Source organism: Loxodonta africana, chromosome 5 (genome assembly GCF_030014295.1).
Source record: "Loxodonta africana isolate mLoxAfr1 chromosome 5, mLoxAfr1.hap2, whole genome shotgun sequence".
Classification (NCBI taxonomy): domain Eukaryota; kingdom Metazoa; phylum Chordata; class Mammalia; order Proboscidea; family Elephantidae; genus Loxodonta; species Loxodonta africana.
In genome coordinates, this window is record NC_087346.1 from 89489328 (window position 1) to 89513714 (window position 24387).

A 24387-nucleotide genomic window follows, 5' to 3' on the forward strand; every position below is an offset into this window, starting at 1 on the left:
TTTTATTATTTTTCTGCTATGTCATTTTAGCAGAATCTGCCTGATTTTTGTTTCTTCATTGTTAATCTTCTTAATTTTTTCTGCCTTTGTATAAGATTTTTTCTCCTTGATTGTATTTGCCTGAATGCATCTAAAAAATAATTTTTTAATTACTTTTCTTGCTTTACCTTATTTTTTCAATTATACATTTGATTGTTATTTTGATTGAAAATATCCTTATTTTTAAAAAATACTTATAATTCTTGGATTGATTTTTTTTTAAATTGTACTTTAGATGAAGGTTTACAGAAAAAACTAGTTTTCCATTAAAGAGTTAGTACACATATTGTTTTATGACATTGGTTAACAACCCCACGACATGTCAGCACTCTCCTTTCTCTATGTTAGGTTCCCTACTACTAGCTCTACTGTTTGCTCCTGCCTTCTAGTCCCTGCCACTAGGCTGTTGTGCACTGTTAGTGTCATTTTGCTTTATGTGGCTGTCTAATCTTTGGCCGAAGGGTGCACCTCGGAAGCGACCTCATTACTGAGCTAAAAGAGTGTCCAGGGGCCATATTCTCGGGGTATCTCCAGTCTCTGTCAGACCAGTAAGTCTGGCTTTTTTTTATGAGTCAGAATTTTGTTTTACTTTTCTCTCCAGCTCTGCCTGGTACCCTCTATTGTGATCCCTGTCAGAGCAGTCGGTGGTAGTAGCTGGGCACCATCTAGCTGTACTGGACTTAGTCTGGTGAAGGCTGTGGCAGATGTGGTCCATTAGTCCTTTGTACTAATATTTCCCTTGTAAGTTTAGTTTCCTTCATTATTCCTTGCTTCCGCAGGGTTGAGATCAGTGGAGTATCTTAGGCGGCTGCTCACAGGTTTTTAAGACCCCAGATGCTACTCACCAAAGTAGAATGCAGAATATTTTTTTTAATAAACTAAGCTATGACAATTGAGTTAGATGTTCCCTGAGACCATGGTCCCCACAGACCTCAGCCCAGCAAATCGGTCCCTCAAGGAGTTTGGATGTGTTTATAGAGCTGCCATGATCTTGCATTGTACAAGGTGTGCTGGCTTCTGCAGTACTGTGTACTGTCTTACCCTTCAAAGTTCTTGGATTGACTTTAATTCTGTCTCTACATCTCATGTAATCTTAAATCATTGTTCTTGGATTGATTTTAATTCTGTCTCTACATCTCATGTAATCTTAAATCATTTTTAATTTTATTTCTTCATTGTCAGTTGTACTCTTTAAAAAGTATTGTGCAGATTTTTTTTGTTATAATTTTGCTTCCCTTAAAATATTTTTTGATATTTATCTCTCTTTAAATTTTACCTTGCTGTATTTATACCTTATTTAATTGTCCTTCCATTTTATTGTGTGTTTTTCTCCCCTAGACTACCTGACCTTGTTGCCCATATTTTTTTACACTACACTGATGATAACATAAATATTTCCAAAATATTCTTTTGGTTCCTCAATTAAATCAAGTTCAGGGCTTTGCTCGTTCTTTGTCTTTGAGGATAATTTTCTCTTTCCCTTTGATAGTGCTAACTTTTTCAAGCAACATTTTTTTCCCCGAGCACTCTTATGAGGAAAGAAATACTTAGATATGGAGCATACCAATTGTGTATGGCTTATGTTGGCTTCACTATTTTTTTGGGTGATTGTTGAGGACTCTTCTCAGAGCTACTGATCTTAGCCTCTTTCCCATTTCTAATTCCTCGTTCTCAGAAACATTGAAACAATGGAGTTTTTCAGTATTTAACTGCAACGGGTCATCAGAATCAATTATAAGGCTTAAAAAAAAACACAGATTTCTGGACCTCAATCTCGAAATTCTGTGAACGTATGTGTATATATTTGGAAGAATTGTGGGCTGGGGCTTAGAAACATTTACTATGAAAACCAGATATGAATACTGGCAAGTATTGCAATTAGCACTATACCTGTCTCTACTCCTACCCACATGCACAGTCACACAGGGTCCTGGGTACAGAGGGGTCCCATGCTTGGTTAAATACTCTACTGTGTCTGTTTTGAAATTATTTTGTCTTTGAATCTGTGTTTTGTGAAGTCTGCTGGGGCAATGAAGCACGTGCATGAGCACAGGATGCGTACACAATATGCGTGTCCACTGTTCCTTGAAGCTCCACTCACATATAGTGTTTGTGATACCTCATGAACGTGAAATTTCAGTAGACCCACAATGTATAGCAGTTTAGCGAGACTCAAAGCAAGAACAAGGTAAATAACGTTACATCTAACACTGAGTTACTGGGAAACCTTACAACCTCAAGAGGCCATGCTTTCCTTTCCAACCAGAAGTCGCTTCAAACACAGAAAAAAAGTAATGACCTTCTCAGAAACACTAATCACCAAAGGATCTTATCACATCCTTTCTTGTTCCTGCTGCTTTCCTGAATTAGCTTGCTGCTTATGCTGAATATAATGACATGGAAGGAAAGGAAAAAATAGGGCCATCTATAGTTCTTTTTCCTTTCGGTCCTTCCTTACTTATCAGTAAGCTGAAGGTAGCGAATGTTGCTAGATGGTGTGCATATCAAGAGATGAAACAGAAATAGGCTAGTTTTGTGTAGTGCTTCCATTGTTCTGGTAAGAAAGTATGAGCTACAAAGTATGAACTGTATAATTTTGATGACTCCACATGTAAGGGTGGAGACAAGCTCTTATGTTTGCTTTTAAAACTGAAATCACACAATATAAAGATGAAAGGTAAAATTCATGCTAATAATTGCAGCTTTTAATTTTTCTTTACTTAAAAAATAATCAAACCTGTTTCCGTTGAGTCAATTCTGACTCACAGCAACCCTATAGGACAGAGTAGAACTGCCCCATAGGGTTTCCAAGGAGTGGCTGGTGGCTTCGGGCTGCCAACCTTTTGGTTAACAGCTGAGCTCTTAACCACTATGCCACCAGGGAACAAAATTAAATTCCAAATAACAAACACCACGACAAGATGAGAGAGAGAGAGAGGTCATGTAAGAAAGTAAAAAGCTTTATATTCTGGTTCCTTTAACAGTTTTTTCTTGCTTTCTGAACACGAGATTTTCATTTTGCACTACATCGTGCAAATTAGGTAGCTGCTGCTACGTGTAGGAATGGAAGAACTACAGTCCCTCCTTCTTATTACACACACACACACACACACACGCACGCAAGTGCACTTTTGTAAGATAGAAGATGTTGTTTTCTTGAAATTGAAAGGAAATAAGCAGGTGCTGGTGAGATGGGACAGGCAAAGAGTACTCTGATACCTTTTAAGAGCAACATATAAAATCAAAGGACATTTGTCTAGAGCTTGGGGCCTCTGAAACAATAGTAATTCTTAACTTTCTGGACAATGACAAGGTACGTGCAATGAAGGAGGGGTAGGCTTCTGATATATTGAATAACGAAAAAAAAAAAAGAATTTCTGCCAAGATTCTCCAATATTCTTTCTCCAAACTGTATTCTGTTAATCTTTTTTTTTTTTTCGATGTGGGAGCTATATACATTTTAGAAGCTCTGATACTATATGCGGCAGTTTTACTCTGTCCTATAGGGTTGCTATGAGTCAAAATCAACTCGACAGCAGTGGGTTTAGTGGGTGGTAGTGCAGTGGTTAAAGGCTCAGTTGCTAACCCGCTAGCCCCCCTTCAGGAGAAAGACGTGGCAATCTGCTTCTATAAAGACTGTTATTTCTGTTGTTAGGTGCCATTGAGTCACTTCTGAGTCATAGTAACCCTGTGTACAACAGAATGAAACACTGCCCAGTCCTGTGCCATCCTCACAATCATTGCTATGTTTGAGTCCATTGTTGCAGCCGCTGTGTCAACCCATCTCATTGAGGCTCTTCCCTTTTTTCACTGACCCTCTACTTTATCAAGGGTGATGTCCTTCTCTAGGGACTGCTCCCTTCTCATAACATGTCCAAAGTATGTGACACAAAGTCTCACCATCCTCACTTCTAAGGAGCATTCTGGCTGTACTTATCCCAGGACAGATTTGTTTGTTCTTTTGGTTGTTGTCGTTAGGTGCCATCGAGTTGATTCTTACTCATACTGAGTCTATCCACAAAAGAAAGAAACACTGCCGGGTCCTGCACCATACTCATAATAGTTGCTATGCTTGAGCCCATTGTTGTAGCCACTGTGTCAATCCATCTCATTGAGGGTCTTCTTTTTCACTGACCCTCTACTTTACCAAGCATGATGTCCTTCTCCAGGGATTAGTCCCTCCTGAAAACATGTCCAAAGTATGTGAGACAAAGTCTCGCCATTCTTGCTTCTAAGGAGCATTCTCTTGTACTTCTTCCAAGACAGATTTGTTCATTCTTCTGGCAGTCTATGGTATATTTGATATTCTTCGTCAACACCACGATTCAAAGGCGTCAATTCTTCTTTGGTCTTCCTTATTTATTGTCCAGTTTCCACATGCATATGAAGCAATTGAAAACACCATCTCTGGGGTCAGGCACACCTTAATCCTCAAGGTGACATCTTTGCTTTTCAACACTTTAAAGAGGTCTTTTGCGGCAGATTTGCCCAATGCAATGTGTCTTTTGATTTCTTGACTGCTGCTTCCATGGATGTTGATTGTGGATCCAAGTAAAACAAAATCCTTGACAATCTCAATCTTTTCTCCATTTGTCATGATGTAGCTCATTGGTCAAGTTGTGAGGACTTTTGTTTTCTTTGTGTTGAGGTGTAATCCATACCGAAGGCTACGGTCTTTGATCTTTATTAGTAAGTGCTTCAAGTCCTCTTCCCTTTCAGCAAGCAAGGTTGTGTCATCTGCATAATGCAGGTTATTAATGAGTCTTCCTGTAATCCTGATGCCCCATTCTTCTTCATGCAGTCTAGCTTCTCAGATTATTTACTCAGCATACACATTGAATAGGTATGGTGAAAGGATACAACACTGATGCACACTTTTCCTGACTTTAAACCAAACAGTATCCCCTTGTTTTGTCTGAACAACTGCCTCTTGATCCATGTACAGGTTCCTCATGAGCATAATAAGTGTTCTGGAATTTCCATTCTTCACAATGTTATCCATAATTTGTTAAGATCCACACAGTTGAATGCCTTTGCATAGTTAATAAAACACAGGTAAACATCTTTCTGGTATTCTCTGCTTTCAGCCAGGATCCATCTTACATCAGCAATGATATCCCTGTTTCCCCATCCTCTTCTAAGTCTGGCTTGAATTTCTGGCAGCGCCCTGTCGATATACTACTATAACCGCTTTTGAATGATCTTCAGCAAAATTTTGCTTGTATGTGATATTAATGATATTGCTGGATAATTTCCACATTTGGTTGGATCACCTTTCTTGGGAATAGGCATAAATATGGATCTCTTCCAGTTGGTTGGCCAGGTAGCCGTCTTCCGAATTTCTTGGCATAGGTGAGTGAGCACTTCCAGGATCCAGTGCTGCATCCATTTGTTGAAACATCTCAACTGGTAACCTGTCAATTCCCAGAGCCTTGTTTTTCGCCAATGCTTTCAGCGCTGCTTGAACTTCTTTCTTCAGTACCATCAGTTTCTGATCATATGTTCCCTCCTGAAATGGTTGAATGTCGACCAGTTTCAGACTGCAGAAGTTGGTAAAAATCTTCAGTTTATTTCTTCATCTTTGGCCTTAGTGGTTGGTGGGTAAATTTGACTCTATGTATTCCTTCCATCTTCTTTTGATGTTTCCTGTGTCGTTTAATATTTTCCCCATAGAATCCTTTACTATTCCAACTCAAGGCTTGAATTTTTTCTTCAGTTCTTTCAGCTTGAGAATGCTGAGTGTGTTCTTCCCTTTTGGTTTTCTATCTCCAGGTCTTTGAACATGTCATCATAATAATTTGCTTTGTCTTCTCGAGATGCACTTTGAAATCTTCTGTTTAGCTCTTTTACTTTATCATTTTTTCGTTCTTGATTTAGCTACTCAGCTTTCAAGAGCAAGTTTCAGAATCTCTTCTGACATCCAATTAGGTCTTTCCTTTCCTTTCTGTCTCTTTACTGACCTCTTGCTTTCTTCATGTATGATGTCCTTGATGTCATTCCACAACTTGTCTGGCCTTCAGTCATTAGTGTTCAATGTGTCAAATCTATTCTTGAGATGGTCTCTAAATTTAGGTGGGATATACTCAAGGTTGTACTTTGGCTGTCATGGACTTGTTCTAATTTTCTTCAGTTTCAACTTGAACTTGCATATGAGTAATTGATGGTCTGATCCACAGTCAGTCCCTGGCCTTGTTCTGACTGATGATACTGAGTTTTTCCATTGTCTCTTTCCACAGATGTAGTTGATTTGATTTCTGTGTGTTCCATCTGCTGAGGTCCATGTGTATGGTCACCATTTACGTTGATAAACAAAGGTATTTCCAATGAAGAAGTTGTTGGTCTTGCAAAATTCTATCATGTGACCTCTGGCATCCTTCCTATCACCAAGGCCATATTTTCCAACTACCGATCCTTCTGCTTTGCACCTTCCCATTCCAATCAACAGTAATTATCAGTGCATCCTGATTGCATGTTCCATCAATTTCAGACTGCAGAAGCTGGTAAAAATCTTTAATTTCTTCATCTTTGGCCTTGGTGGTTGGTGGGTAAATCTGAATAATAGTGGTATTAACTGGTGTTCCTTGTAGGGGTATGGATATTATCCTATCACTGACAATGTTTTACTTCAGGATTGATCTTGAAATGTTCTTTTTGAGGATGAATGCAATGTCATCCTCTTCAAGTTGTCATTGCTGGCATAGTAGACCATATGATTGTCCAATTCAAAATGACCAATATCCATCCATTTTAGCTCACTAATGCTTAGGGTATTGATGTTTGTGCATTCCATTTCATTTCTGAAGATTTCCATTTTTCCTAGATTCATACTTCATACATTCCAAGTTCTGATTATTAATGGATGTTTCCAGCTGTTTTTTCTCATTTTGAGTTGTGCCACTTCAGCAAATGAAGGCCCTGAAAGCTTTACTCCATCCACGTCACTAAGGTTGACTCTACTTTGAGGAGGCAGATTTTCCCCAGTTGCATTTTAAGTGCCTTCCAACATGAGGGGCTCATCTTCTGGCACTATATCTGACAATGTGCTGCAGCTGTTCATGTTTTTCACTGGCTAATTCTTTTCAGAAGTAGACCACCGGCTTCTTCTTTCTTGTCTGTCTTAGTCTGGAAGCTCAGCTGAATCCTGTCTGCCCTGCGAGATACTGCTGGTATTTGAATGCCACAGGCATAGCTTCACAGCAGCACACAAGCCCCCACAGTATGACAAACTGACAGACATGTGGGGTTTCTTTTGGTAATTCATGGTATATTCAATATTCTTTGCCAACACCGTGATTCGAAGGTGTCGATTCTTCTCCAGTCTTCCTTATTCATTGTCCAGCTTTTCCATGCATATGAGGTGATTGAAAATACTGTGGCTTGAGTCAGGTACACCTTAGTCTTCAAAGTGACATCTTTGTCTTTTTTTTTTTTTTTAACACTTTAGAGAGGTCTTTTGGAGCAGATTTGCCCAATACGATGCGTTGTTTGATTTCTTGAGTGCTAATTATTGACCCAGTGGCTGCAACAATGAGTTCAAGCATAACGATTGTAAGGATGGTGCAGGACGGGACAGTATTTCGTTCTGTTGTGCATAGGGTCGCTATGAGTCAGAACCGACTTGACGGCCCCTGACAACACACAGCAATTCCATGGGTGTTGATTGTGGATCCAAGTAAAATGAAATCCTTGACAACTTCAATCTTTTCTCCATTTATCATGATGTTGATTATTTGTCCAGTTGTGAGGACTTTTGTTTTCTTTATGTTGAGGTGTAATCCATCCTGAAGTCTTTAATCTTCATCACTAAGTGATTCAAGTCTTTTTTGCTTTCAGCAAGCAAGGTTGTGTCATCTGCATATTGCAGGTTGTTAATGAATCTTCCTCCAATCCTGATGCTGTGTTCTTCATCATATAGTCCAGCTAAAGATTACAATTAAAGATGATAGCCTTGGAAACCCTATGGGGCAGTTCTCTTCTGTTCTATAGGGTCACTATGAGTTGGAATTGACTCATATCAAAGGGTTTTATATATATATATAAAATATGTTTTCTGTTTTCCTATGTGTCGTGGTGGGTTAAATATGGTCAAAATTCTTTGCTTCTTCTTCCATCATGATGTGGAGCCTATTTTTTCTTTCCTTGAGTTTGTGTAGCCTAGGGAATTATTTGACGAATAGAATGTGACAGAAGTGACTCTGTGCCTATTCCAGGCCTTAAGAAGTCTGTCAACTGCTTTTCCTTTTTGGTAAGCCTTTAGTCATTACGTAAAGAGTTCTGGTTTCCCTGTTGCAGAGTCCATATGGAGAGAAAGCCATTTTAGCTGAGCTACAAACATGTGAGTGAAGTTATCTTGGATTTCCAGCCCCAAGTGAGGCACTTGAGTGACCCAGGTGAGATCAGTAGAACTCCTTCTCTCTCCAGTGGAGCCCAATCCAGATCATGGCATATAAGCTAATAAACAGTAGTCATGTTAAGCCACTATGTTTTGAGGTGGTTTGTTACACAATTATACACAACCGTATTACTTTTTTGCTAAAGCCCTTAAATTTCTTTTCATTACTGTTAAAGACGAACTCCATTCTGTGGTCTATCAAGCCCTGCATGTTCTGGTCTCTGCACACTTCTCCAGGCTCATCTCATGCTGTTTTCTCCTACCACTCTCTGCTGCAGCCACATTGTCTTTTTTATTTCCTTATACCAACAGATCTGAATCTTTTTGATCTCAGGACCTCTTCCCTTTATCATATTAAAAGTTGTTGAAGATACCAGTGAATTTTTGTTTATGTGCATTATATCTATTGACACTATAATTAGAAACTAAAACTAAAAAATTTAAGAAATACTTATTAATCCTTTTAAAAATAACATAAATGGGTTATTACAGGCTAATTGGATGGTTTTTAATTAAAAAAAAAAAGCCTATATTTTCCCAAATAAAATCTTTAGTGAGAAGAGGGGCTTTGTTTTATATTTTTGTAAATATCTTTAATGTCTGGTTTAATTAAAGACGGGTGGACTCTCACATCTGTTTCTGCATTCAGTTTGTTGCAATATCACATTCTATAACTTCTAGAAAACGCTACAGTATACTCATGAAAAAGTGAGAGTGAGAAATGCAACTAAAATCTTACATAATTACAAATACACTTTTGACTATTTTATAGGGGTTCTGGACCACATTTTGAGGACGATTGCCTTATACTATGCTTTCTCTTGCCACAGGGCCTTTGTATATGCTGTTACATCTAACTGGAACACTCTTTTTCTCCCAATTCTCCTTCATTTCCCATTTTGAAAATCACTTGCATAAAGAAATATCTACCCTCCAACAAAAAGTCATATTCTGCTAGGCTTTTATAGTGCTGGTATCGCCTCTTTAAAGCACTTCTACATATGTCTGTCTCTCTTACAAAATTTGAAGTTCCAAGAGAACAGAAATGTGTCTCACCGCTACATCCTCAGTACGTAGTGTAGTGTCAGTTCCACAGTGGCATTTGATAATTGTTGAATAAATCCATTAATTGATCTTGAGAAGTTGGCAGAATTACCGTCTATCATAAATTTCAAAACATTACCAGTAATCGATAGAACTGTTGCTTTCTCTTAAGTCCAAGACATAAAAAAATTTATTTTCTTTGTTTTACAGCAAAATAAGAAGAAGAGGACCAAGTTATATATGAGAGATTTGAGTTAAAGAATTACATGATTTGGAGTTTCTACTTTAAACTAAAATTTTGTTTTAGTTTAAAGTTAATAATTCAAATACTTTAACAACTGAATGCCAAGAATCTGGCTACCTCTAGATATATAGAAACCACTGGATAAAAGGTGGATTTTCACCTTGACTTCCAGAAGGTTAATGGACTAATTTAATATTTTTTGTCTTTTAGCCTGAGTACAACCAATGTGTTAGACAGAAGAATCAGTAAATATATCTTGTTCTGAAGTTTTCTACTGAGTATGTTGGGGAGATAATTTCCATGATTTTAAATTCCTTGAAATCTTATGGGCACAGGACAATATCGTCTTGTATACCTAAGAAAATCTGAGACAGAAAGGGTCATATGCATGGTCAATAGATTGCACAGATTCTTGAGTTAAGGGAAAATTTTTGTAACAATTTTAGGGTATAGACAGATTTCCAGTTTCCTGATTTTTCATAGATTCTATAGCTTCTATGATAACAAGATCCAGATGTATCCCTGATGGTTAGTCCAGTATTTTGACAAACAAAGGTGCTTAATATGAGTGAATAAATTGATACTTTAAGCAAACCTCTTTTACTCCACTCCACTGTCTCTGTTATACTGAGAATCTGAACCTTCTCCGTGCCTAGGTTAAGGCTTCTGTGTTGCTTTTATTGTGAATTGCCAACCAGTCAACTGTGATTTGTGGTAACCCCATGTGTGTTAGAACAGAACTTTGTTCCATAGGGGTTTTAAAGCTGTGATCTTTTAGAAGCAGATCTCCAGGCCTGTCTTCCAAGGTTCCTCTGGGTGTGCTTGAACTACCAACCTTTTGGGTAGTCATTGAGTATTTAACTGTTTGCATCACTCAGGGACTCCTTCTCTACTTCATGCTCTAATAACTGAACTGAAGTGAATTATTTGTTGTATATAGTAAGTCACATGAGTAATTTTGGTTGTTTAACATTAGGTTTGCAATTTATTTTATTTAATGTGTAGGATTACATTGATAATTCTGTTTTCTTATCCTTTACTTCTAGAGATGAAGGGAAAAATCATCTATGTGGCTAATAGAAATTATTAACATTGTCTAGAGAAGATTTCAAGGGCATTTTCATTTTTATGTTTCCCTAGCTATTATACCAGTCCAGTAGGCAGTTATCTCCTTTGCCTTTTCAGGTATGAAATGGCAGCTGACATAGAGACACAGCTTGGTTTCTGTTCACACAGTGGAGCAGAAGTTAATCACCATTTGAAAACAATTGGTGACATTAGGCCAAAGAGTTAATTAAAGAAAAGCTGTTGAGACTCAAATGACACTTGTTTTAAAAAAGTTTGCCTATATGACTAACAGTTCAAATCATTAAGAATAAGAACAGAAAGTTAGATTTCCTAAATTCTAATAGATTGTTTACTTAACTTTTAGATTGGCTTAATCTAAATTTACTTTGTTCCTCTCTGTTTTTAATGTACTTTGCTTGGAAAATGATATTGGACTGTTCAATGTCATCTGTCTTTTTACAGTTGTTATGAGTCCTTTTTTTTTTTTAAAAAAAGTTTTAGCCTCTTACACGTCCTTACAATGAATTTTGTCTTTCTCTCAAGGCGTACTATCCAAAGTCACTGGATAAAAGACACTACAAAATCTTCCCTGGGCTTTAAGTCTTTGTAATTTTAAATCCATTGACTAATTTAGTGCCATTGAGTTCTCAATCTTCAGAGGGACTTCTTTTCATTTAATGGTCTTGCTTTCACTGAGATAAAGACACCCGTTTTTAAAACACCTTTAAAGCCAAATGAAATTGAAATTATTAATTGAATTGTGCTGTGTTTCCCTGTACAAAGGATTTTCTAATCCTATACCCTGTCATTCCTGTGCATAAAAAGGAACGGGGTGGGGGGGTTATTGGGAATGATCTAGATTTTGGAATTAATATATTCTTTTTAGAAATATAGCATTGGAAATTTCAAGGTCAGCCTGGAGAGGAATAACACTTTAACGACAATTCTTTTCCCATGCATGGAACTTCCTATCTTCTACTACTGTTACCTCATGTGATTTTGGAGAGGGAACAGTTTGGTGTAATAAAGTAGAGCAGAGCTCCCTCTCCAAGTTCAAACTTCCTGAGTTCAGATCTAATCAAGCAGAGGAACTTCAGGTGGAGATCTTCTGGAAAATATTTTCCTCCTTGATAAGTGACAGGAAACCCTGGTGGCGTAGTGGTTAAGTGCTATGGCTGCTAACCAAAGGGTCGGAAGTTCGAATCTACCAGGTTTTCCTTGGAAACTCTATGGGGCAGTTCTACTCTGTCCTATAGGGTCGCTATGAGTCAGAATCAACTCAACAGCACTGGGTTTGGGTTTTTTTTTTGATAAGTGACAAAGCTGGTTTGTTCCCTTCTCTCTTATCCTGCTTTGGATGCTGTGGTGTGAGGATATGACACATGGCACTGTGGCAGTCATCTTGTGACAAAGAGGCTACAAGACTGAGGAAAAATTCTGTAGAGCACAGACAGCGACAGCACAGAACGAGAGAAAGATGCCTGGTTTTTGATGGAACCACCATTAGACTTGTTAACACGAAATATCCTTAAATTTCAAGCTACTATTAGTAGATTTTTCTTTTACTTGCTGCTGAAAATATTTCAACTGACATTTCTGCCAAGGATTCTCTTGGTTACCAGTGACAGAAACCTAGCTCAAACTAGGGTATTTATTCTGGCGCTGAAAGTACCTCATACAATCGAAGGAATTGCTATAGCGATATGATGGCTCTAAGGGCTTCAGAGATTAGGGCCTTGAACACCATTTGCACTCTTTCCCTCTTCATCTTTCCTTTGCTTTGTTTCTACTGCAGATGAACTTTCTCTAGGTAGTATAGATGCCCAATTAGGATATTCTTTCCAAACTCCTATTCAAAAGAAGCTCATAAAGTATGCTAATTGATCTGATTGGGGTCAATTGCCAAGCCCTTGGATGAATTACTGCAGCCAGGGGATGATGATGGATCAGCTCACTGCTTTGACTATGGGAGTGGGGATAATTGGGGTAATACACATACACTTCATGAGAAATTACTGTGGAACAGGCAGCTATCCCTATTTATTTCTAGTATAAAAATTTAATAGCTGGGAAAATATTTCCCCTGGGGCTATTCAGGTCATGACCTGAATTGGGTTTGATGTTTTCTCTACTAGGGTCACTTCTCCTTTCCTTGTGCTAGTTTGATTCCACATGTATGTGACCAAAAGAGAAACTCAGAACCTGAAGGATCATGAGGGAGTGCTCCTGCAGAACTTAACTAGTGAGCCTTACCTTCTCATTTCATATAGGTTACTTGCCTGTGTATTCTGCAGCTCCCCAGGCCACACTGAGATTTCAAATGGGGTAACAATCCTAGTATATATCAAAATTTCTCAGGCTGTTGTCACAGCCTAGCAATACCTGTCTTAGGTCTCCACAAAGAACTCTCTCTCATTCTCCCAAGTATTTCTGAGAAGTCTGTCATAAATGCTCACAGAGAACTTTGCTCAATACTACAGAGCACCAATCCATACTGGGCATGGCTGCTGGTTTCTACTGTGCCTGGTGAGGTCATTGCTGCTGCTCTTCCTTGGTCTGCTGTCTCTCAGACACTGCTGAATTCTCCCTTTGGACACTGCTGTCCTGTTTGTCCAAGCACTGTGGTTTTCCACCACTCATGGCAGCTTCTTCTTTGTCTCCCACTGGGCTGCCATTGCTATAGGTATCCTGAAGGCTCTGAGGTTTCAAAACTAACTAGTGGCATGTGGAAAAGTGGAGAGAATGTCTGTGTCCCCTTGATGTGCCACACTACTAAGGGTATTTCCAAACCTCAGTATCTCGGAGAAATTTTTGTGAAAGGATGTGGCTCTTCTTATTTCTTAATTTATAATGTGCCCCTTTCTCTTCTTCCTCTCATAAGCTCACTGCTTGGCACCAAGACTTAAAGACCATACATGGGCCAGGGCCTGGGCTACGCATGTGACAAACACTAGAACCATTGCCTACTCCTTTTTGGAAGGAGGATTTTCTGCTTTGCCAAGCTCATCTTGATATTTTTTTCCTCTTGGGTAGAGTTATATCCCAAGGGATTCTTAGGTTTCTTATGAAAATAGATTTCTGCAAGTCTTAACCCACCCACCATTGTATCTTAAGTGCTCAGACTTGTCTCTGTCTGAGAGGTGGGTACCACTAAGCCCATGGTTTCCAGAGTCTTAGATTTAAGAGGCCAGCAAAATTTCAGAAAAAGGAGCTTTATGTAGAGTTTCCATCTCTTTGTTTTGCCAAGTATGGCACTATAAAACGAACCAAAAATACCCACAATACTCATATTTACTATTTCTATTATTTCTTAAATACCCACAACAATGGATTCATACCAATGATCATGAAGATGGCACAGGACCAGGCCATGTTTTGTTCTGTTATACATAAGGTTGCCATGGCAACAAACAACCACATCATTTCATAAATGAAAGACATTTTAAAACAAAAAATTAAGAATGATAAGAATTACGTAATTTTAGATGCAGCAATATTCTTTTCCAAAAACATACAATTGGAAATATTATATCTACACACACACATGTATTCAACCACACCTATACCTGAATGGCCATTATAATATATATTCACATAATTTCTAGATCTAATCCCTAGAGAGACTGATTCAAACTAGGGATCTATATACTTAAAAAAACTCACCAGTGATTCTAATGCAGCCAGTCAGATCTTGACTTTTCTATCTATTTTTTTTCCCCCTGGAGTGGTGAAAAATCGATTGGAGATCAGCATTGGTCTATAGATTGGCTTTTAGGAACCAGTTGGCTCAAATAAAATCTGGAAACGTGGTTATGTAAGATTTCCTTGAGACAGCATATGCTTTCTTTCTACACTGGAAGAAAGTGTAATAAATGGTAACATGTTATTAGTAGGAAAAATTACGTGACTTGGTCAAGGGCAGGCATGAAAAGTGGGTGTTAACTGACATCGAAGCTCCAACCAATTGACAGTGGCTGCAAGAATGTCATGCTGAAAAGGATATCAAGGATGAGTCCAAGCTCAGAAGAAAGGAATGTCATGATAGATTAGCAGTGTCGCTTGGAGGGTAGGAGAGGAAGTAGCAGTGCACGTGGCACATATTTCACGTTTTCAGCCTGGTTTCATGTAGATATACACATAATAGTTGAGAAAGTGCTAGTGGTTTTAACTGCTGTAGCATTCTTCTTTATTCATTATAGTACACAAATAGTATGTCTGCAACTGTAGTAAAATAATGCCTGAATGTCCATCATCTCAAATATCTTTGTGTACTCAGAGGTCATTTAATCTATAGCTGAGCTACAATTATTGCATTTAAATTGAAGCCATCCTATTGTGTCGGATCTGTGTGGCCGCTAATGTGGTTCACAGTTTATTGAATGAACATTTATTGTTGTTGTTGTTAGGTGCCGTCGATTCAGTTCCGACTCATATGCACAACAGAAGGAAACACTGCCCGGTCCTGTGCCATTCTCACAGTCATTGTTGTACTTGAACCCGTTCTTGTAGCCACTGTGTCAATCCATCTCTTTGAGGGTCTTCCTCTTTTTTGCTGACCCTCTACTACTTTACCAAGCATGATGTCCTTCTCCAGGGATTTATCCCTTCTGATATATGTCCAAAGTATATGAGACAAAGCCTAACCACCCTTGCTTCCTAGGAGCATTCTGGCTGTACTTCTTCCAAGATAGATTTGTTCGTTCTTTTGGCACTCCATGGTATATTCAATATTCTTTGTCAACAGCGTAATTCAAAGGTATCCATTCTGCTTCAGTCTTCCTTATTCATTGTCCAGCTTTTGCATGTGTGTGAGTTGAGTGAAAACGCCATAGCTTGGGTCAGGCACACCTTAGTCTTCAAGGTGATATCTTTGCCTTTTTAACACTTTAAAGAGATCTTTTGCAGCAGATTTGCCTAATGCAATGCATCGTTTGATTTCTCGACTGCTGCTTCCATGGGGGTTGATTGTGGATCCAAGTATAATGAAATCCTTTAATCTTTTCTCCATTTATCATGATGTTGCTTATTGGTCCAGTTGTGAGGATTTTTGTCTTCTTTATGTTTTTTGTGTTTAGGTATTATTGGATATTTGCTATAAATCAGTTCTAGGGAGTGCGGCTAGGGAGAAAGTATGCAGACAGCCCCTGACTGCAGGAAACTTAGTTTACGGAGAGGGGGTGGTGATGGTGGTGGTGCAAATAAATAATATGAGTATGTAAAAAGTACTCCAGAAAACCCAGAGGAGGGTAAGATTAACTATGAGTTTTAAATGAAGAAGGAGAAATATTTTATTTCAGTTGAAATAGTGATAGAAATTAGCAGAGTAAGTTGCTTCAAAGAAAATACTTTGTAGGATCTGAAATGTTTTGCCAAGTATGGTCACTGAATATTTGGCTACAGATTTTTATAGCATCAGCTGGATGTGATATTTACTTCTTTGAGACAACATATAACTTTATTTATAATGTCTCATAGTGTTTATTTTATAATAACTAATTTGTTTTTATATATATATATATATTTTTAATTTGTTTTTATATAGAACCCTTCCCCACACACAGATTGTAAGCTCCCTGAGGACAATCAATCAAAACAGGACTGTAGGAGAATGCAATCAGAATGCCTGGACTTTAATTTTAGAATCTCTGCTTTTTAGCTGTGTGGCCTTGGGAAAGTTAATTCTTTTCTTATCCTTTCTAATTTCTCTTCTGTAAAATGAGGGTACTAATAATAGCTACCACATTAGGTTGTTGTGAACATTAGATGAAATAATGTATGTAAATGCGTTTAGCACAATGCCTGGCAATTACAAGCTCAACCAATATTAACTATTACTAATATTATTTTGTGTCTTTGAGCTCTAAATTTGTACTTGGATCACAGTAATCAGTACATATTTGTTGAATTGTGTTGAAATTAAGGGTTCTTTCTTTACTTTCCTGAGGTTCTTAACCATTCATCCATCCAGCCATCAGTTCATCCACCCATCTACCCACCTATTCACCCACCCACCCATCCATTTACCCACCTGTCCATCCATCCATCAGTCCATCCGTCCATCCATCTCATTCTCCCAAAGGGCTCATGATCTTGTGTTCTTAGTCTACTTCTATTACTCTTCAATTCCTCTTTCTAGCTTCCTTCGCAGAGTATTTCAGACAGAGTTGAATATACAGCTTTACTAGGATAGCTTAACCCTCACTGTTTTGATCGATAGGAAAGGGCAGGGATGGTTAACTTACTGGGGACACAAAGAGCACACACAATCTTTGTATAATGTGAGACTGCATACCACTGAATATGACAGTGTGCTCTATCACATATTATACGTTTCCTTTACAATACTTAAGGCAATCTCTGATACCTTTGATTTTCAGATTGTCTCTTACTTGACTTTCTACTCCTAGAAATTAAAATATGAGAATGGATGTGTCTGTTTTTACTCCATTGTACTTCTAACACTTAGCAAAGTGACTAAGTGACTTCTCCCTAGTACGTACTCATCAAAAATATGTTGAAGGAAAGAATAAATAAAATAAACAAATTGTGGAATTTATTTCATGACTGCTTTTTTTCTTTCCTCCTTCAGGGGGTATGACTGTGTTGAATTAGTATGAGTCAACTCCTCTAGTTTGAACCTCTGGTTGTTTTGGTTTCTTTAAGGCAGACGTGTGTATACATGATTGAGTGTGTGTGTAGGGGGGAGGGGGCAGGGAAATCATGATCATTTTGATTATCATTTTCCAGTCAATAAATCTCTGTTTTCTGGAGTTGATATAATTTTACAATTGGTAATCAGGTTAGGTTATAAGCTCATCTTATAACTTAGTGTTGTTGTTGTTGGATACCATTGAGTCAGTTTCAATTTATGGCAACCCAAAGTGACAGAGTAGAACTGCCCCATAGGGTTTTCTAGGCTGTAATGTTTACAGGAGCAGATCTCCAAGTCTTTCTTCTGTATAGCTGCTGGGTGGGTTGAACTGCCAATCTTTCAGTTAGCAGTTGGGGGCTTAACAATTGCACTGCTAAGGCCCCTTAACTTACTGTTAACTTACTGTTACTAGCATATAATTTTGACATAAATGCAGTGGCATCACAGGGTTGGTGTCACCCAGTGTAGTAACTCATGGTGTTACCACCCCCTATGGACCTCCTCCCGTACCAGACCATACAGAGTCCTTAGTATTTGTAGCCGTGCAGATGAAACCATGTGATTCATAGCGTCATTGTAATTAGGTAATAACACAGCTCTTGTCAGAGTGCATTAGAAGCTCAAAAACCAAATTAGCAGAGTTTTAGCCTTGAAGGTATATTTACACATGTAAGCTGGACTTACAAAAAATGTTTTTGTTATGTAAAAACAGAGATACAGAGATATTTTTATAAAAAAATGATAAATTTCTGTGGAAACACTGCACAAAAATTTTACAGACAGTCATTTTGGTGTCACCCCCTCTGAGAGTGTCGCATAATGTGATCTACATCCTCTATTGACAACAATGCTTAAACAAAAGTATCCCATAAAACATCAAGCTAAATCAAATTAATACGATATGTTTTTGGAAACCTGGATAAGAGTTTCCAGATTTATGTGCCAATGATTTTAGCATTTGGTACACCTTATTGCTGTATACTTTGCTGTTTGACTTCATTTATATTAACATGTTAGAATTTAAATAAAGGAGAACATAAGAATAAGGTATTATTCATATCAAACTTTGAAGTACGACTGTTTTTACTCAAATTCCAGGAGTAAAAATTCTTCGGGGAAAATATCTAAGGCTTACAAATTATATTACATCCATAAATGGAACTGGAGTCTCAAGCAGCATTTATATCTGAGTTACAGCTCACTTCATTGCTCCCCAAACACCAAATTTTCCGCTATAGATGTAGGACATGGGCGCTTTCAGCTCAGTGTGTCATGGAGCTCGAGTGTGGCACCTTTAGTTTGGCAGATCCTTGGGAAGAAAAAAATAGCATGAAGAACACTTAAATCTTACAGCAAGGGAGGTTTGAAACACAAATGTTCAAGCCCTATGCTTTCAGAAAGTGATAATTTCCCAGATTTTTATTAGAAAGAAGATACATGAACATAGCAATGCATGGTAAATCCGCATCTCTGTGTCTTACCAGCTTTTATGATAGGCATTAATGGCGGCAACTGTCTCGAAGATTACTGCTGCTTTATTTCAAGGGAATCTAAGAGGCAGAGTGTATTATGAGTATTTTGTAAACATATTTTTAAAGTCAGCCATTTGGGTTTGCAGTGATGACAAACGATTCCAGGCAGGGAGGGGATGGAGGGAAGTAGGGAAGGAAATGGGGAAAAAAACAGTTATCATTTATTTGATACAGAAATTTCAATGTTAGTCCACATTTCTATTAGCCATTTTATTCTAGCCTAAGTGGTGCCCAAAATTATTTTATCAATGAGCTATCCTGGGACTGAAAAAGCAACATTCTGACCAGTCTTGTAACTTTTACTTCCCTTTACAAATCAGTATGGGCCTCCAGAGTGTAGTTGGTTTAACTACATTTATGATTATTTTGTGAAAGATAAAATCCCATATCCGTCAGTTTCCAGAACTTCAAGCCCTTGTGTGAGGTTTACAAAGGTATAGGAAGAAGATAATCTCTACCATCTTTCTTCTAGCTTATTCTGTATATGTGATAAGAAGACCTAATGGATGTGGTTATGGTACAAAAGATACCCAAAGCAAACTGTGTTCCTATTGAATTGCAACAGGGCCATTAGCAAAAAAGGAAGCTTTCAGGCAGTTTCTGATTTATAAGCATGCTGCCAATGGACTAGATGTATTAAAAAAAAAAAAAGGAAAGAAGATATCAGCATTCCTGCCCTGTTCTCATCTTGCCTTACTTTTAGAGTTGCAGCCACAGAATCCATTAAGATAATGCTTGGAAGGTTTAGAAAATTTGGTGGTGCAGAAATTGAGGAAAAAAGGAAAAGGAACTGAATGGAAGACCTGTTTTAGCTGTTTTCTATGGTAACCTCTTGACTTTCCAAACTTCTAATATCCTCCATTCCCAAATTGTCTGAATATTTTGTTTGTATATTTGTTCATTTACGAAACAAATATTGTTTAGTATTTGATGTGTGCCAGGCACTCTACTAGGTTTTGTGTATACAACAGTGAGTGAGATAGAAGTAGTCTCTGTTCTTATGGAGTTTAGATGCAGAAGAGAGAATTAGATGGACAAGTGAGCTAAGTGCTGGAGAAACCCATGGCAGGGGCTGTTGGCTCGGCCTATAGAGACCAGGGAGGACTTCCCAGAACCAAACCCATTGCCGTCGAGTTGATTCCGACTCATAGTAACCCTCTAGGGCAGAGTAGAGCTGCCCCATAGGGTTTCCAAGGCTGTATCTTTATGGAAGCAGACTACCACCTGGGCCCCTTCCCAGACAAAGCAGCTTCTAAAATAATAAGAATGAATAGGAGTTAAATCTCATATTGGGAGGTTTATTTAAGATAATGTATATGAAACGCCTTATAAATTGCAAAGTCCATGCAGGCATTATATTTTATTATTAGTCTTCTTATAATCAAGTAATCTTAAAATACCTAAAAATATCTAAATATATATTATGGCAACGTTATCATTATTAGGGGTATGAAATACCCAAACCCAGCACTGTCGAGTTGATTCTGACTCATAGCGACCCTATAGGACAGAGTAGAACTGCCCTATACAGTTTCCAAGGAGCTACTGGAGAATTTGAACTGCTGACCCTTTGGTTAGCAGCCGTAGCACTTAACCACTACGCCACCAGGGTTTCCTTATTGGGGGTAGGAAGTATCTTATTATTTACAGTTATGCTGATATGTCATGTAAAATATGTCATTTTCTAGAACTAGAGCTCTATAGTGGAAACCCTGGTGGCTTAGTGGTTAAGTGCTATGGCTGCTAACCAAAAGATTGGCAGTTTGAATTCACCAGGTGCTTCTTGGGACCTCTATGGGGCAGTTCTAGTCTGTCCTATAGGGTCACTATGAGTCAGAATCGACTCGATGGCAATGGGTTTGGGTTAGAGCTCTATAACCATCTGAATCCTTGGTCTATTCAAGCTTAGGGACTGAGTTAGCTGGGTCTTTATCACTAGGAGGCCCTGGAAAGATAGATGGCTTCTATCCTGGCTTGGGACTAGATATTAGCAGAGGGTTATAGCCACTACTTGTCTGATCCATGAGTGGGTGGTGTTAGTGTGATAGAGGAGTCAGGAAAACTAGATTCTTGTTATGATTTAGCAATTAAAAAGGCAAATGGCCAAAGACAAATCACTTAATTTTATTTGGTCTCAGTTTCTTTATCTTTAAAATGTTAATCTCTAAAAGACTCAATAGTTTATAATAAACTTTCCAGTCCTGCTTCTTGATTTTAAGAAATCGTTTATTGATGCCTGCTCTTCTTAATTTGTTATTAAGAATCTCAACATAGCTTAAGTCACCTACTGAGTCCCTTACCCTATGGTGCATTTTTGCTTTACTATTAATATGAGGAGCCCTGGTGGTAGATTGGTTAAGATCTTAGGCTGCTAACCAAAAAGTTCGGCAGTTCCAATCCACCAGTTGCTCCTTGGAAACCCTAAGGGGGCAGTTCTACTCTGTCCATTAGGGTTGCTATGAGTAAGGATCAGCTCGATGGCAAAGAGTTTGGTTTGGTTTTTTGGTTATTAATCCAAAAGAATCAGATGCCTGTTTCATGTACATCTATGAATATTCAAGTCAACATGTGTGTCTTAGTTATTTAATGCTGCTAGTGGAAACTCTACGGGACAGTTCTACTCTGTCCTGTAGGGTCACTATGAGCCGGAATCGACTCAACGGCAGTGGGTTTTTTGGTTTATAATAGAAATACCACAAGTGGATGTCTTTAACAAAGAGAAGTTTATTTTCTCACAGTCCAGTAGGATGGAAGTCCGAATTCAGGGTGCCAGCTCCAGGGGAAGGCTTTCTCTCTCTGTCAGCTTTGGAGGAAGATCCTTGTCATCAGTCTTCCCTTGGTCTGGGAGCTTCTCTGTGCAGGAACTTCAGCTCCAAAGGATACACACTGCTTTCCTGGTGGTATGAGATCCCATGTCTCTCTGCTCGCTTCTCTCTTTTATATTTCAAAAGAGATTGGCTTAAGACACTAATCTTGTAACTGCTGGGAATCCATCTCATTAACATCATAGTGATAAGATTTAAAACACATATGGAAATCACATCAGATGACAAAATGGTAGACAATCATACAATACTGGAAATCATGACCTAGGCAAGTTGACAGATACTTTTGGGGGACACAATTCAATCTGTGACAATCTGTGTAAGTGTGGGCTAATTGCTACAAATATCTTCAGAATGAAAAGTGTCCTTGAAAATGTTTATTTATTTTATTGCTTTAGAAACGGGCAAGTTCATATTTAGAAAGGACTATGTAGCCCGGAAACCCTGGTGCCGTAGTGGTTAAGTGCTACGGCTGCTAAACAAAGAGTCAGCAGTTCAAATCCGCCAGGCTCTCCTTGGAAACTCTATGAGGCAGTTCTACTCTGTCCTATAGGGTCGCTATGAGTTGGAATTGACTCGACGGCATTGGGTTGTGTAATATGTAGCCCAGAAGTCCTGGGGTGTGCAAACCACTATACGCTTGGCTACTAACTGAAATGTTGATGGTTCAAACCCATCCAGCGGCTCCTTGGAAGAAAGGCCTAGCAATCTGCTTCTGAAAGATCACAGTCATGAAAACACTATGGAGCGCAGTTCCACTTTGCAATACTTGGGCTCACCATGAGTCAGAATCAACTCAACAGCAACTTTTCTTTCTTTCCTTTTTTTTAAATATGTACCATGTGTGAGAACATATATAAATAAAAGCTCATACTGTACGGTAGTGCCAAATTTAATGTACAGTAATTTTTATGTATATCAGAGACTAGAATAACACTGAATACATTTTACATAATAGAAAAAAAAGGTAAGTAAATATCTACAGTACATTTTAGTTAAGCAATGAGGCTGCTACATTCCAATGCTCTCATCCCCAAATTCAGAGCTTTCTCTAGTAACTTAGAAAATTGGCTTATGTTTTCACTTATTTGTTGTTATTGTTGAGTGCCATCAAGTCAATTTTGACTCATAGTGATCCCATGTGATAGAGTAGAACTGCCCGTAGGGTTTTCTAGGCTGTAACCTTTATGAGAGCAGATCGCCAGGCCTTTTTCCCCATGGAGCTGCTGTGGGGGTTCAAACAGCCAACTTTTCAGTTAGCAGCCAAGCGCTTAACTGTTGCACCACTAGGGCTCCTTTTCACTTATTAAGCCATTTCGAATAAGGGCAAAACCAGACAAATCTGATGCTCATATCTTGTTAACTACAGACATTTCACAAATAGTCAAACAGTAACTTTGACAAAAGTTTTTTCTCTGAAATTTTAATGATGGCTTTACCCCATGACATTTCCGTCCTCCTCCACTTCTTATATGTTCACTAGTCATTTCTTTAGGCTTATATGACAGTGATCATGTGAGGGAACACATCAAGACGGCCAATGTGAAGATCTGTGTAGTAGAAAGCAGATTTCTGGGCATTATCTATCCTGGTAAAGAGAGTCAGACTTCCAGGTGACACTTGTTTTTATTAAAATTGAACAAACAGCCATAAGTTGATGTATAAGCTGTGGATGTTGCCATGAAAAACAAACAGTAAGTCAGAACAGGCTGTTAAAGCAGGAACAAAAATCTTTCATGCCTCTTACTTTCCTACGGCAGTCAAACGAGCTGATGCCAACTGTTGGTTCTCTGGATTTATGAAATTCTGGAGGGAAGGAAAGAAATCATAAGTGCCCCCTCTTCACTTACTCTTATCTTGGTGTTGTCAAAAATTTTTTTCTTCTGCTTTTTTTTCTTTATTGATATAGAAGATATTGGTAACAGGAATTAAATGGGTGTTTATGTGTTGTTTTGGTAATATGGAACTTCTAAAACTCTTTTTCTAGGAAAAAAAAAAATTTCTTGGTCATAGTGGTTAAGAGCTTGGATGCTAACCAAAATGTTGGCAGTTCGAATCTACCAGTCGCTCCTTGGAAACCCTATGGGGCAGTTCTTCTATGTCTTGTAGGGTCACTATGCAGAGCTTCTAGACTAAGACAGACTAGGAATAAAGGCCTGTTGATCTAATTCTGAAAATAAGCCAAAGAAAACCGTGTGGATCACAAAGGGATCATGGGGATGGTACAGGGCCAAACAGTGTTTTGTTCCCTTATGCACAGGTTCACCATGAGTTGGGGGCCCACTTGGCAGCTAACAATAACAACAGGTCCAATTATACCTCTAACTGGAAGTGTGCCTGAGGTGGATGCCGTCGTGAGCTGTTCAGAAGCCCCGTTTTCTGGTGGCTGGTGGCTCATAGCTGTGTCCCTTCACAAAAATTGTCTCGTCTAGGCCAAATGATGCTTTCTTGGCCTAGTTGTCACCTCCTCCATAAAGGAAGGCTTCATCCTGTGGCTGGTCAGTGGGGGAGAATGTAAAGGCTTGGTCTCCGCTTGCCTCAATTCAAGTCATTTTAGAAGGGCCATCCAGCTTCAAAGTGCCCATAGGATT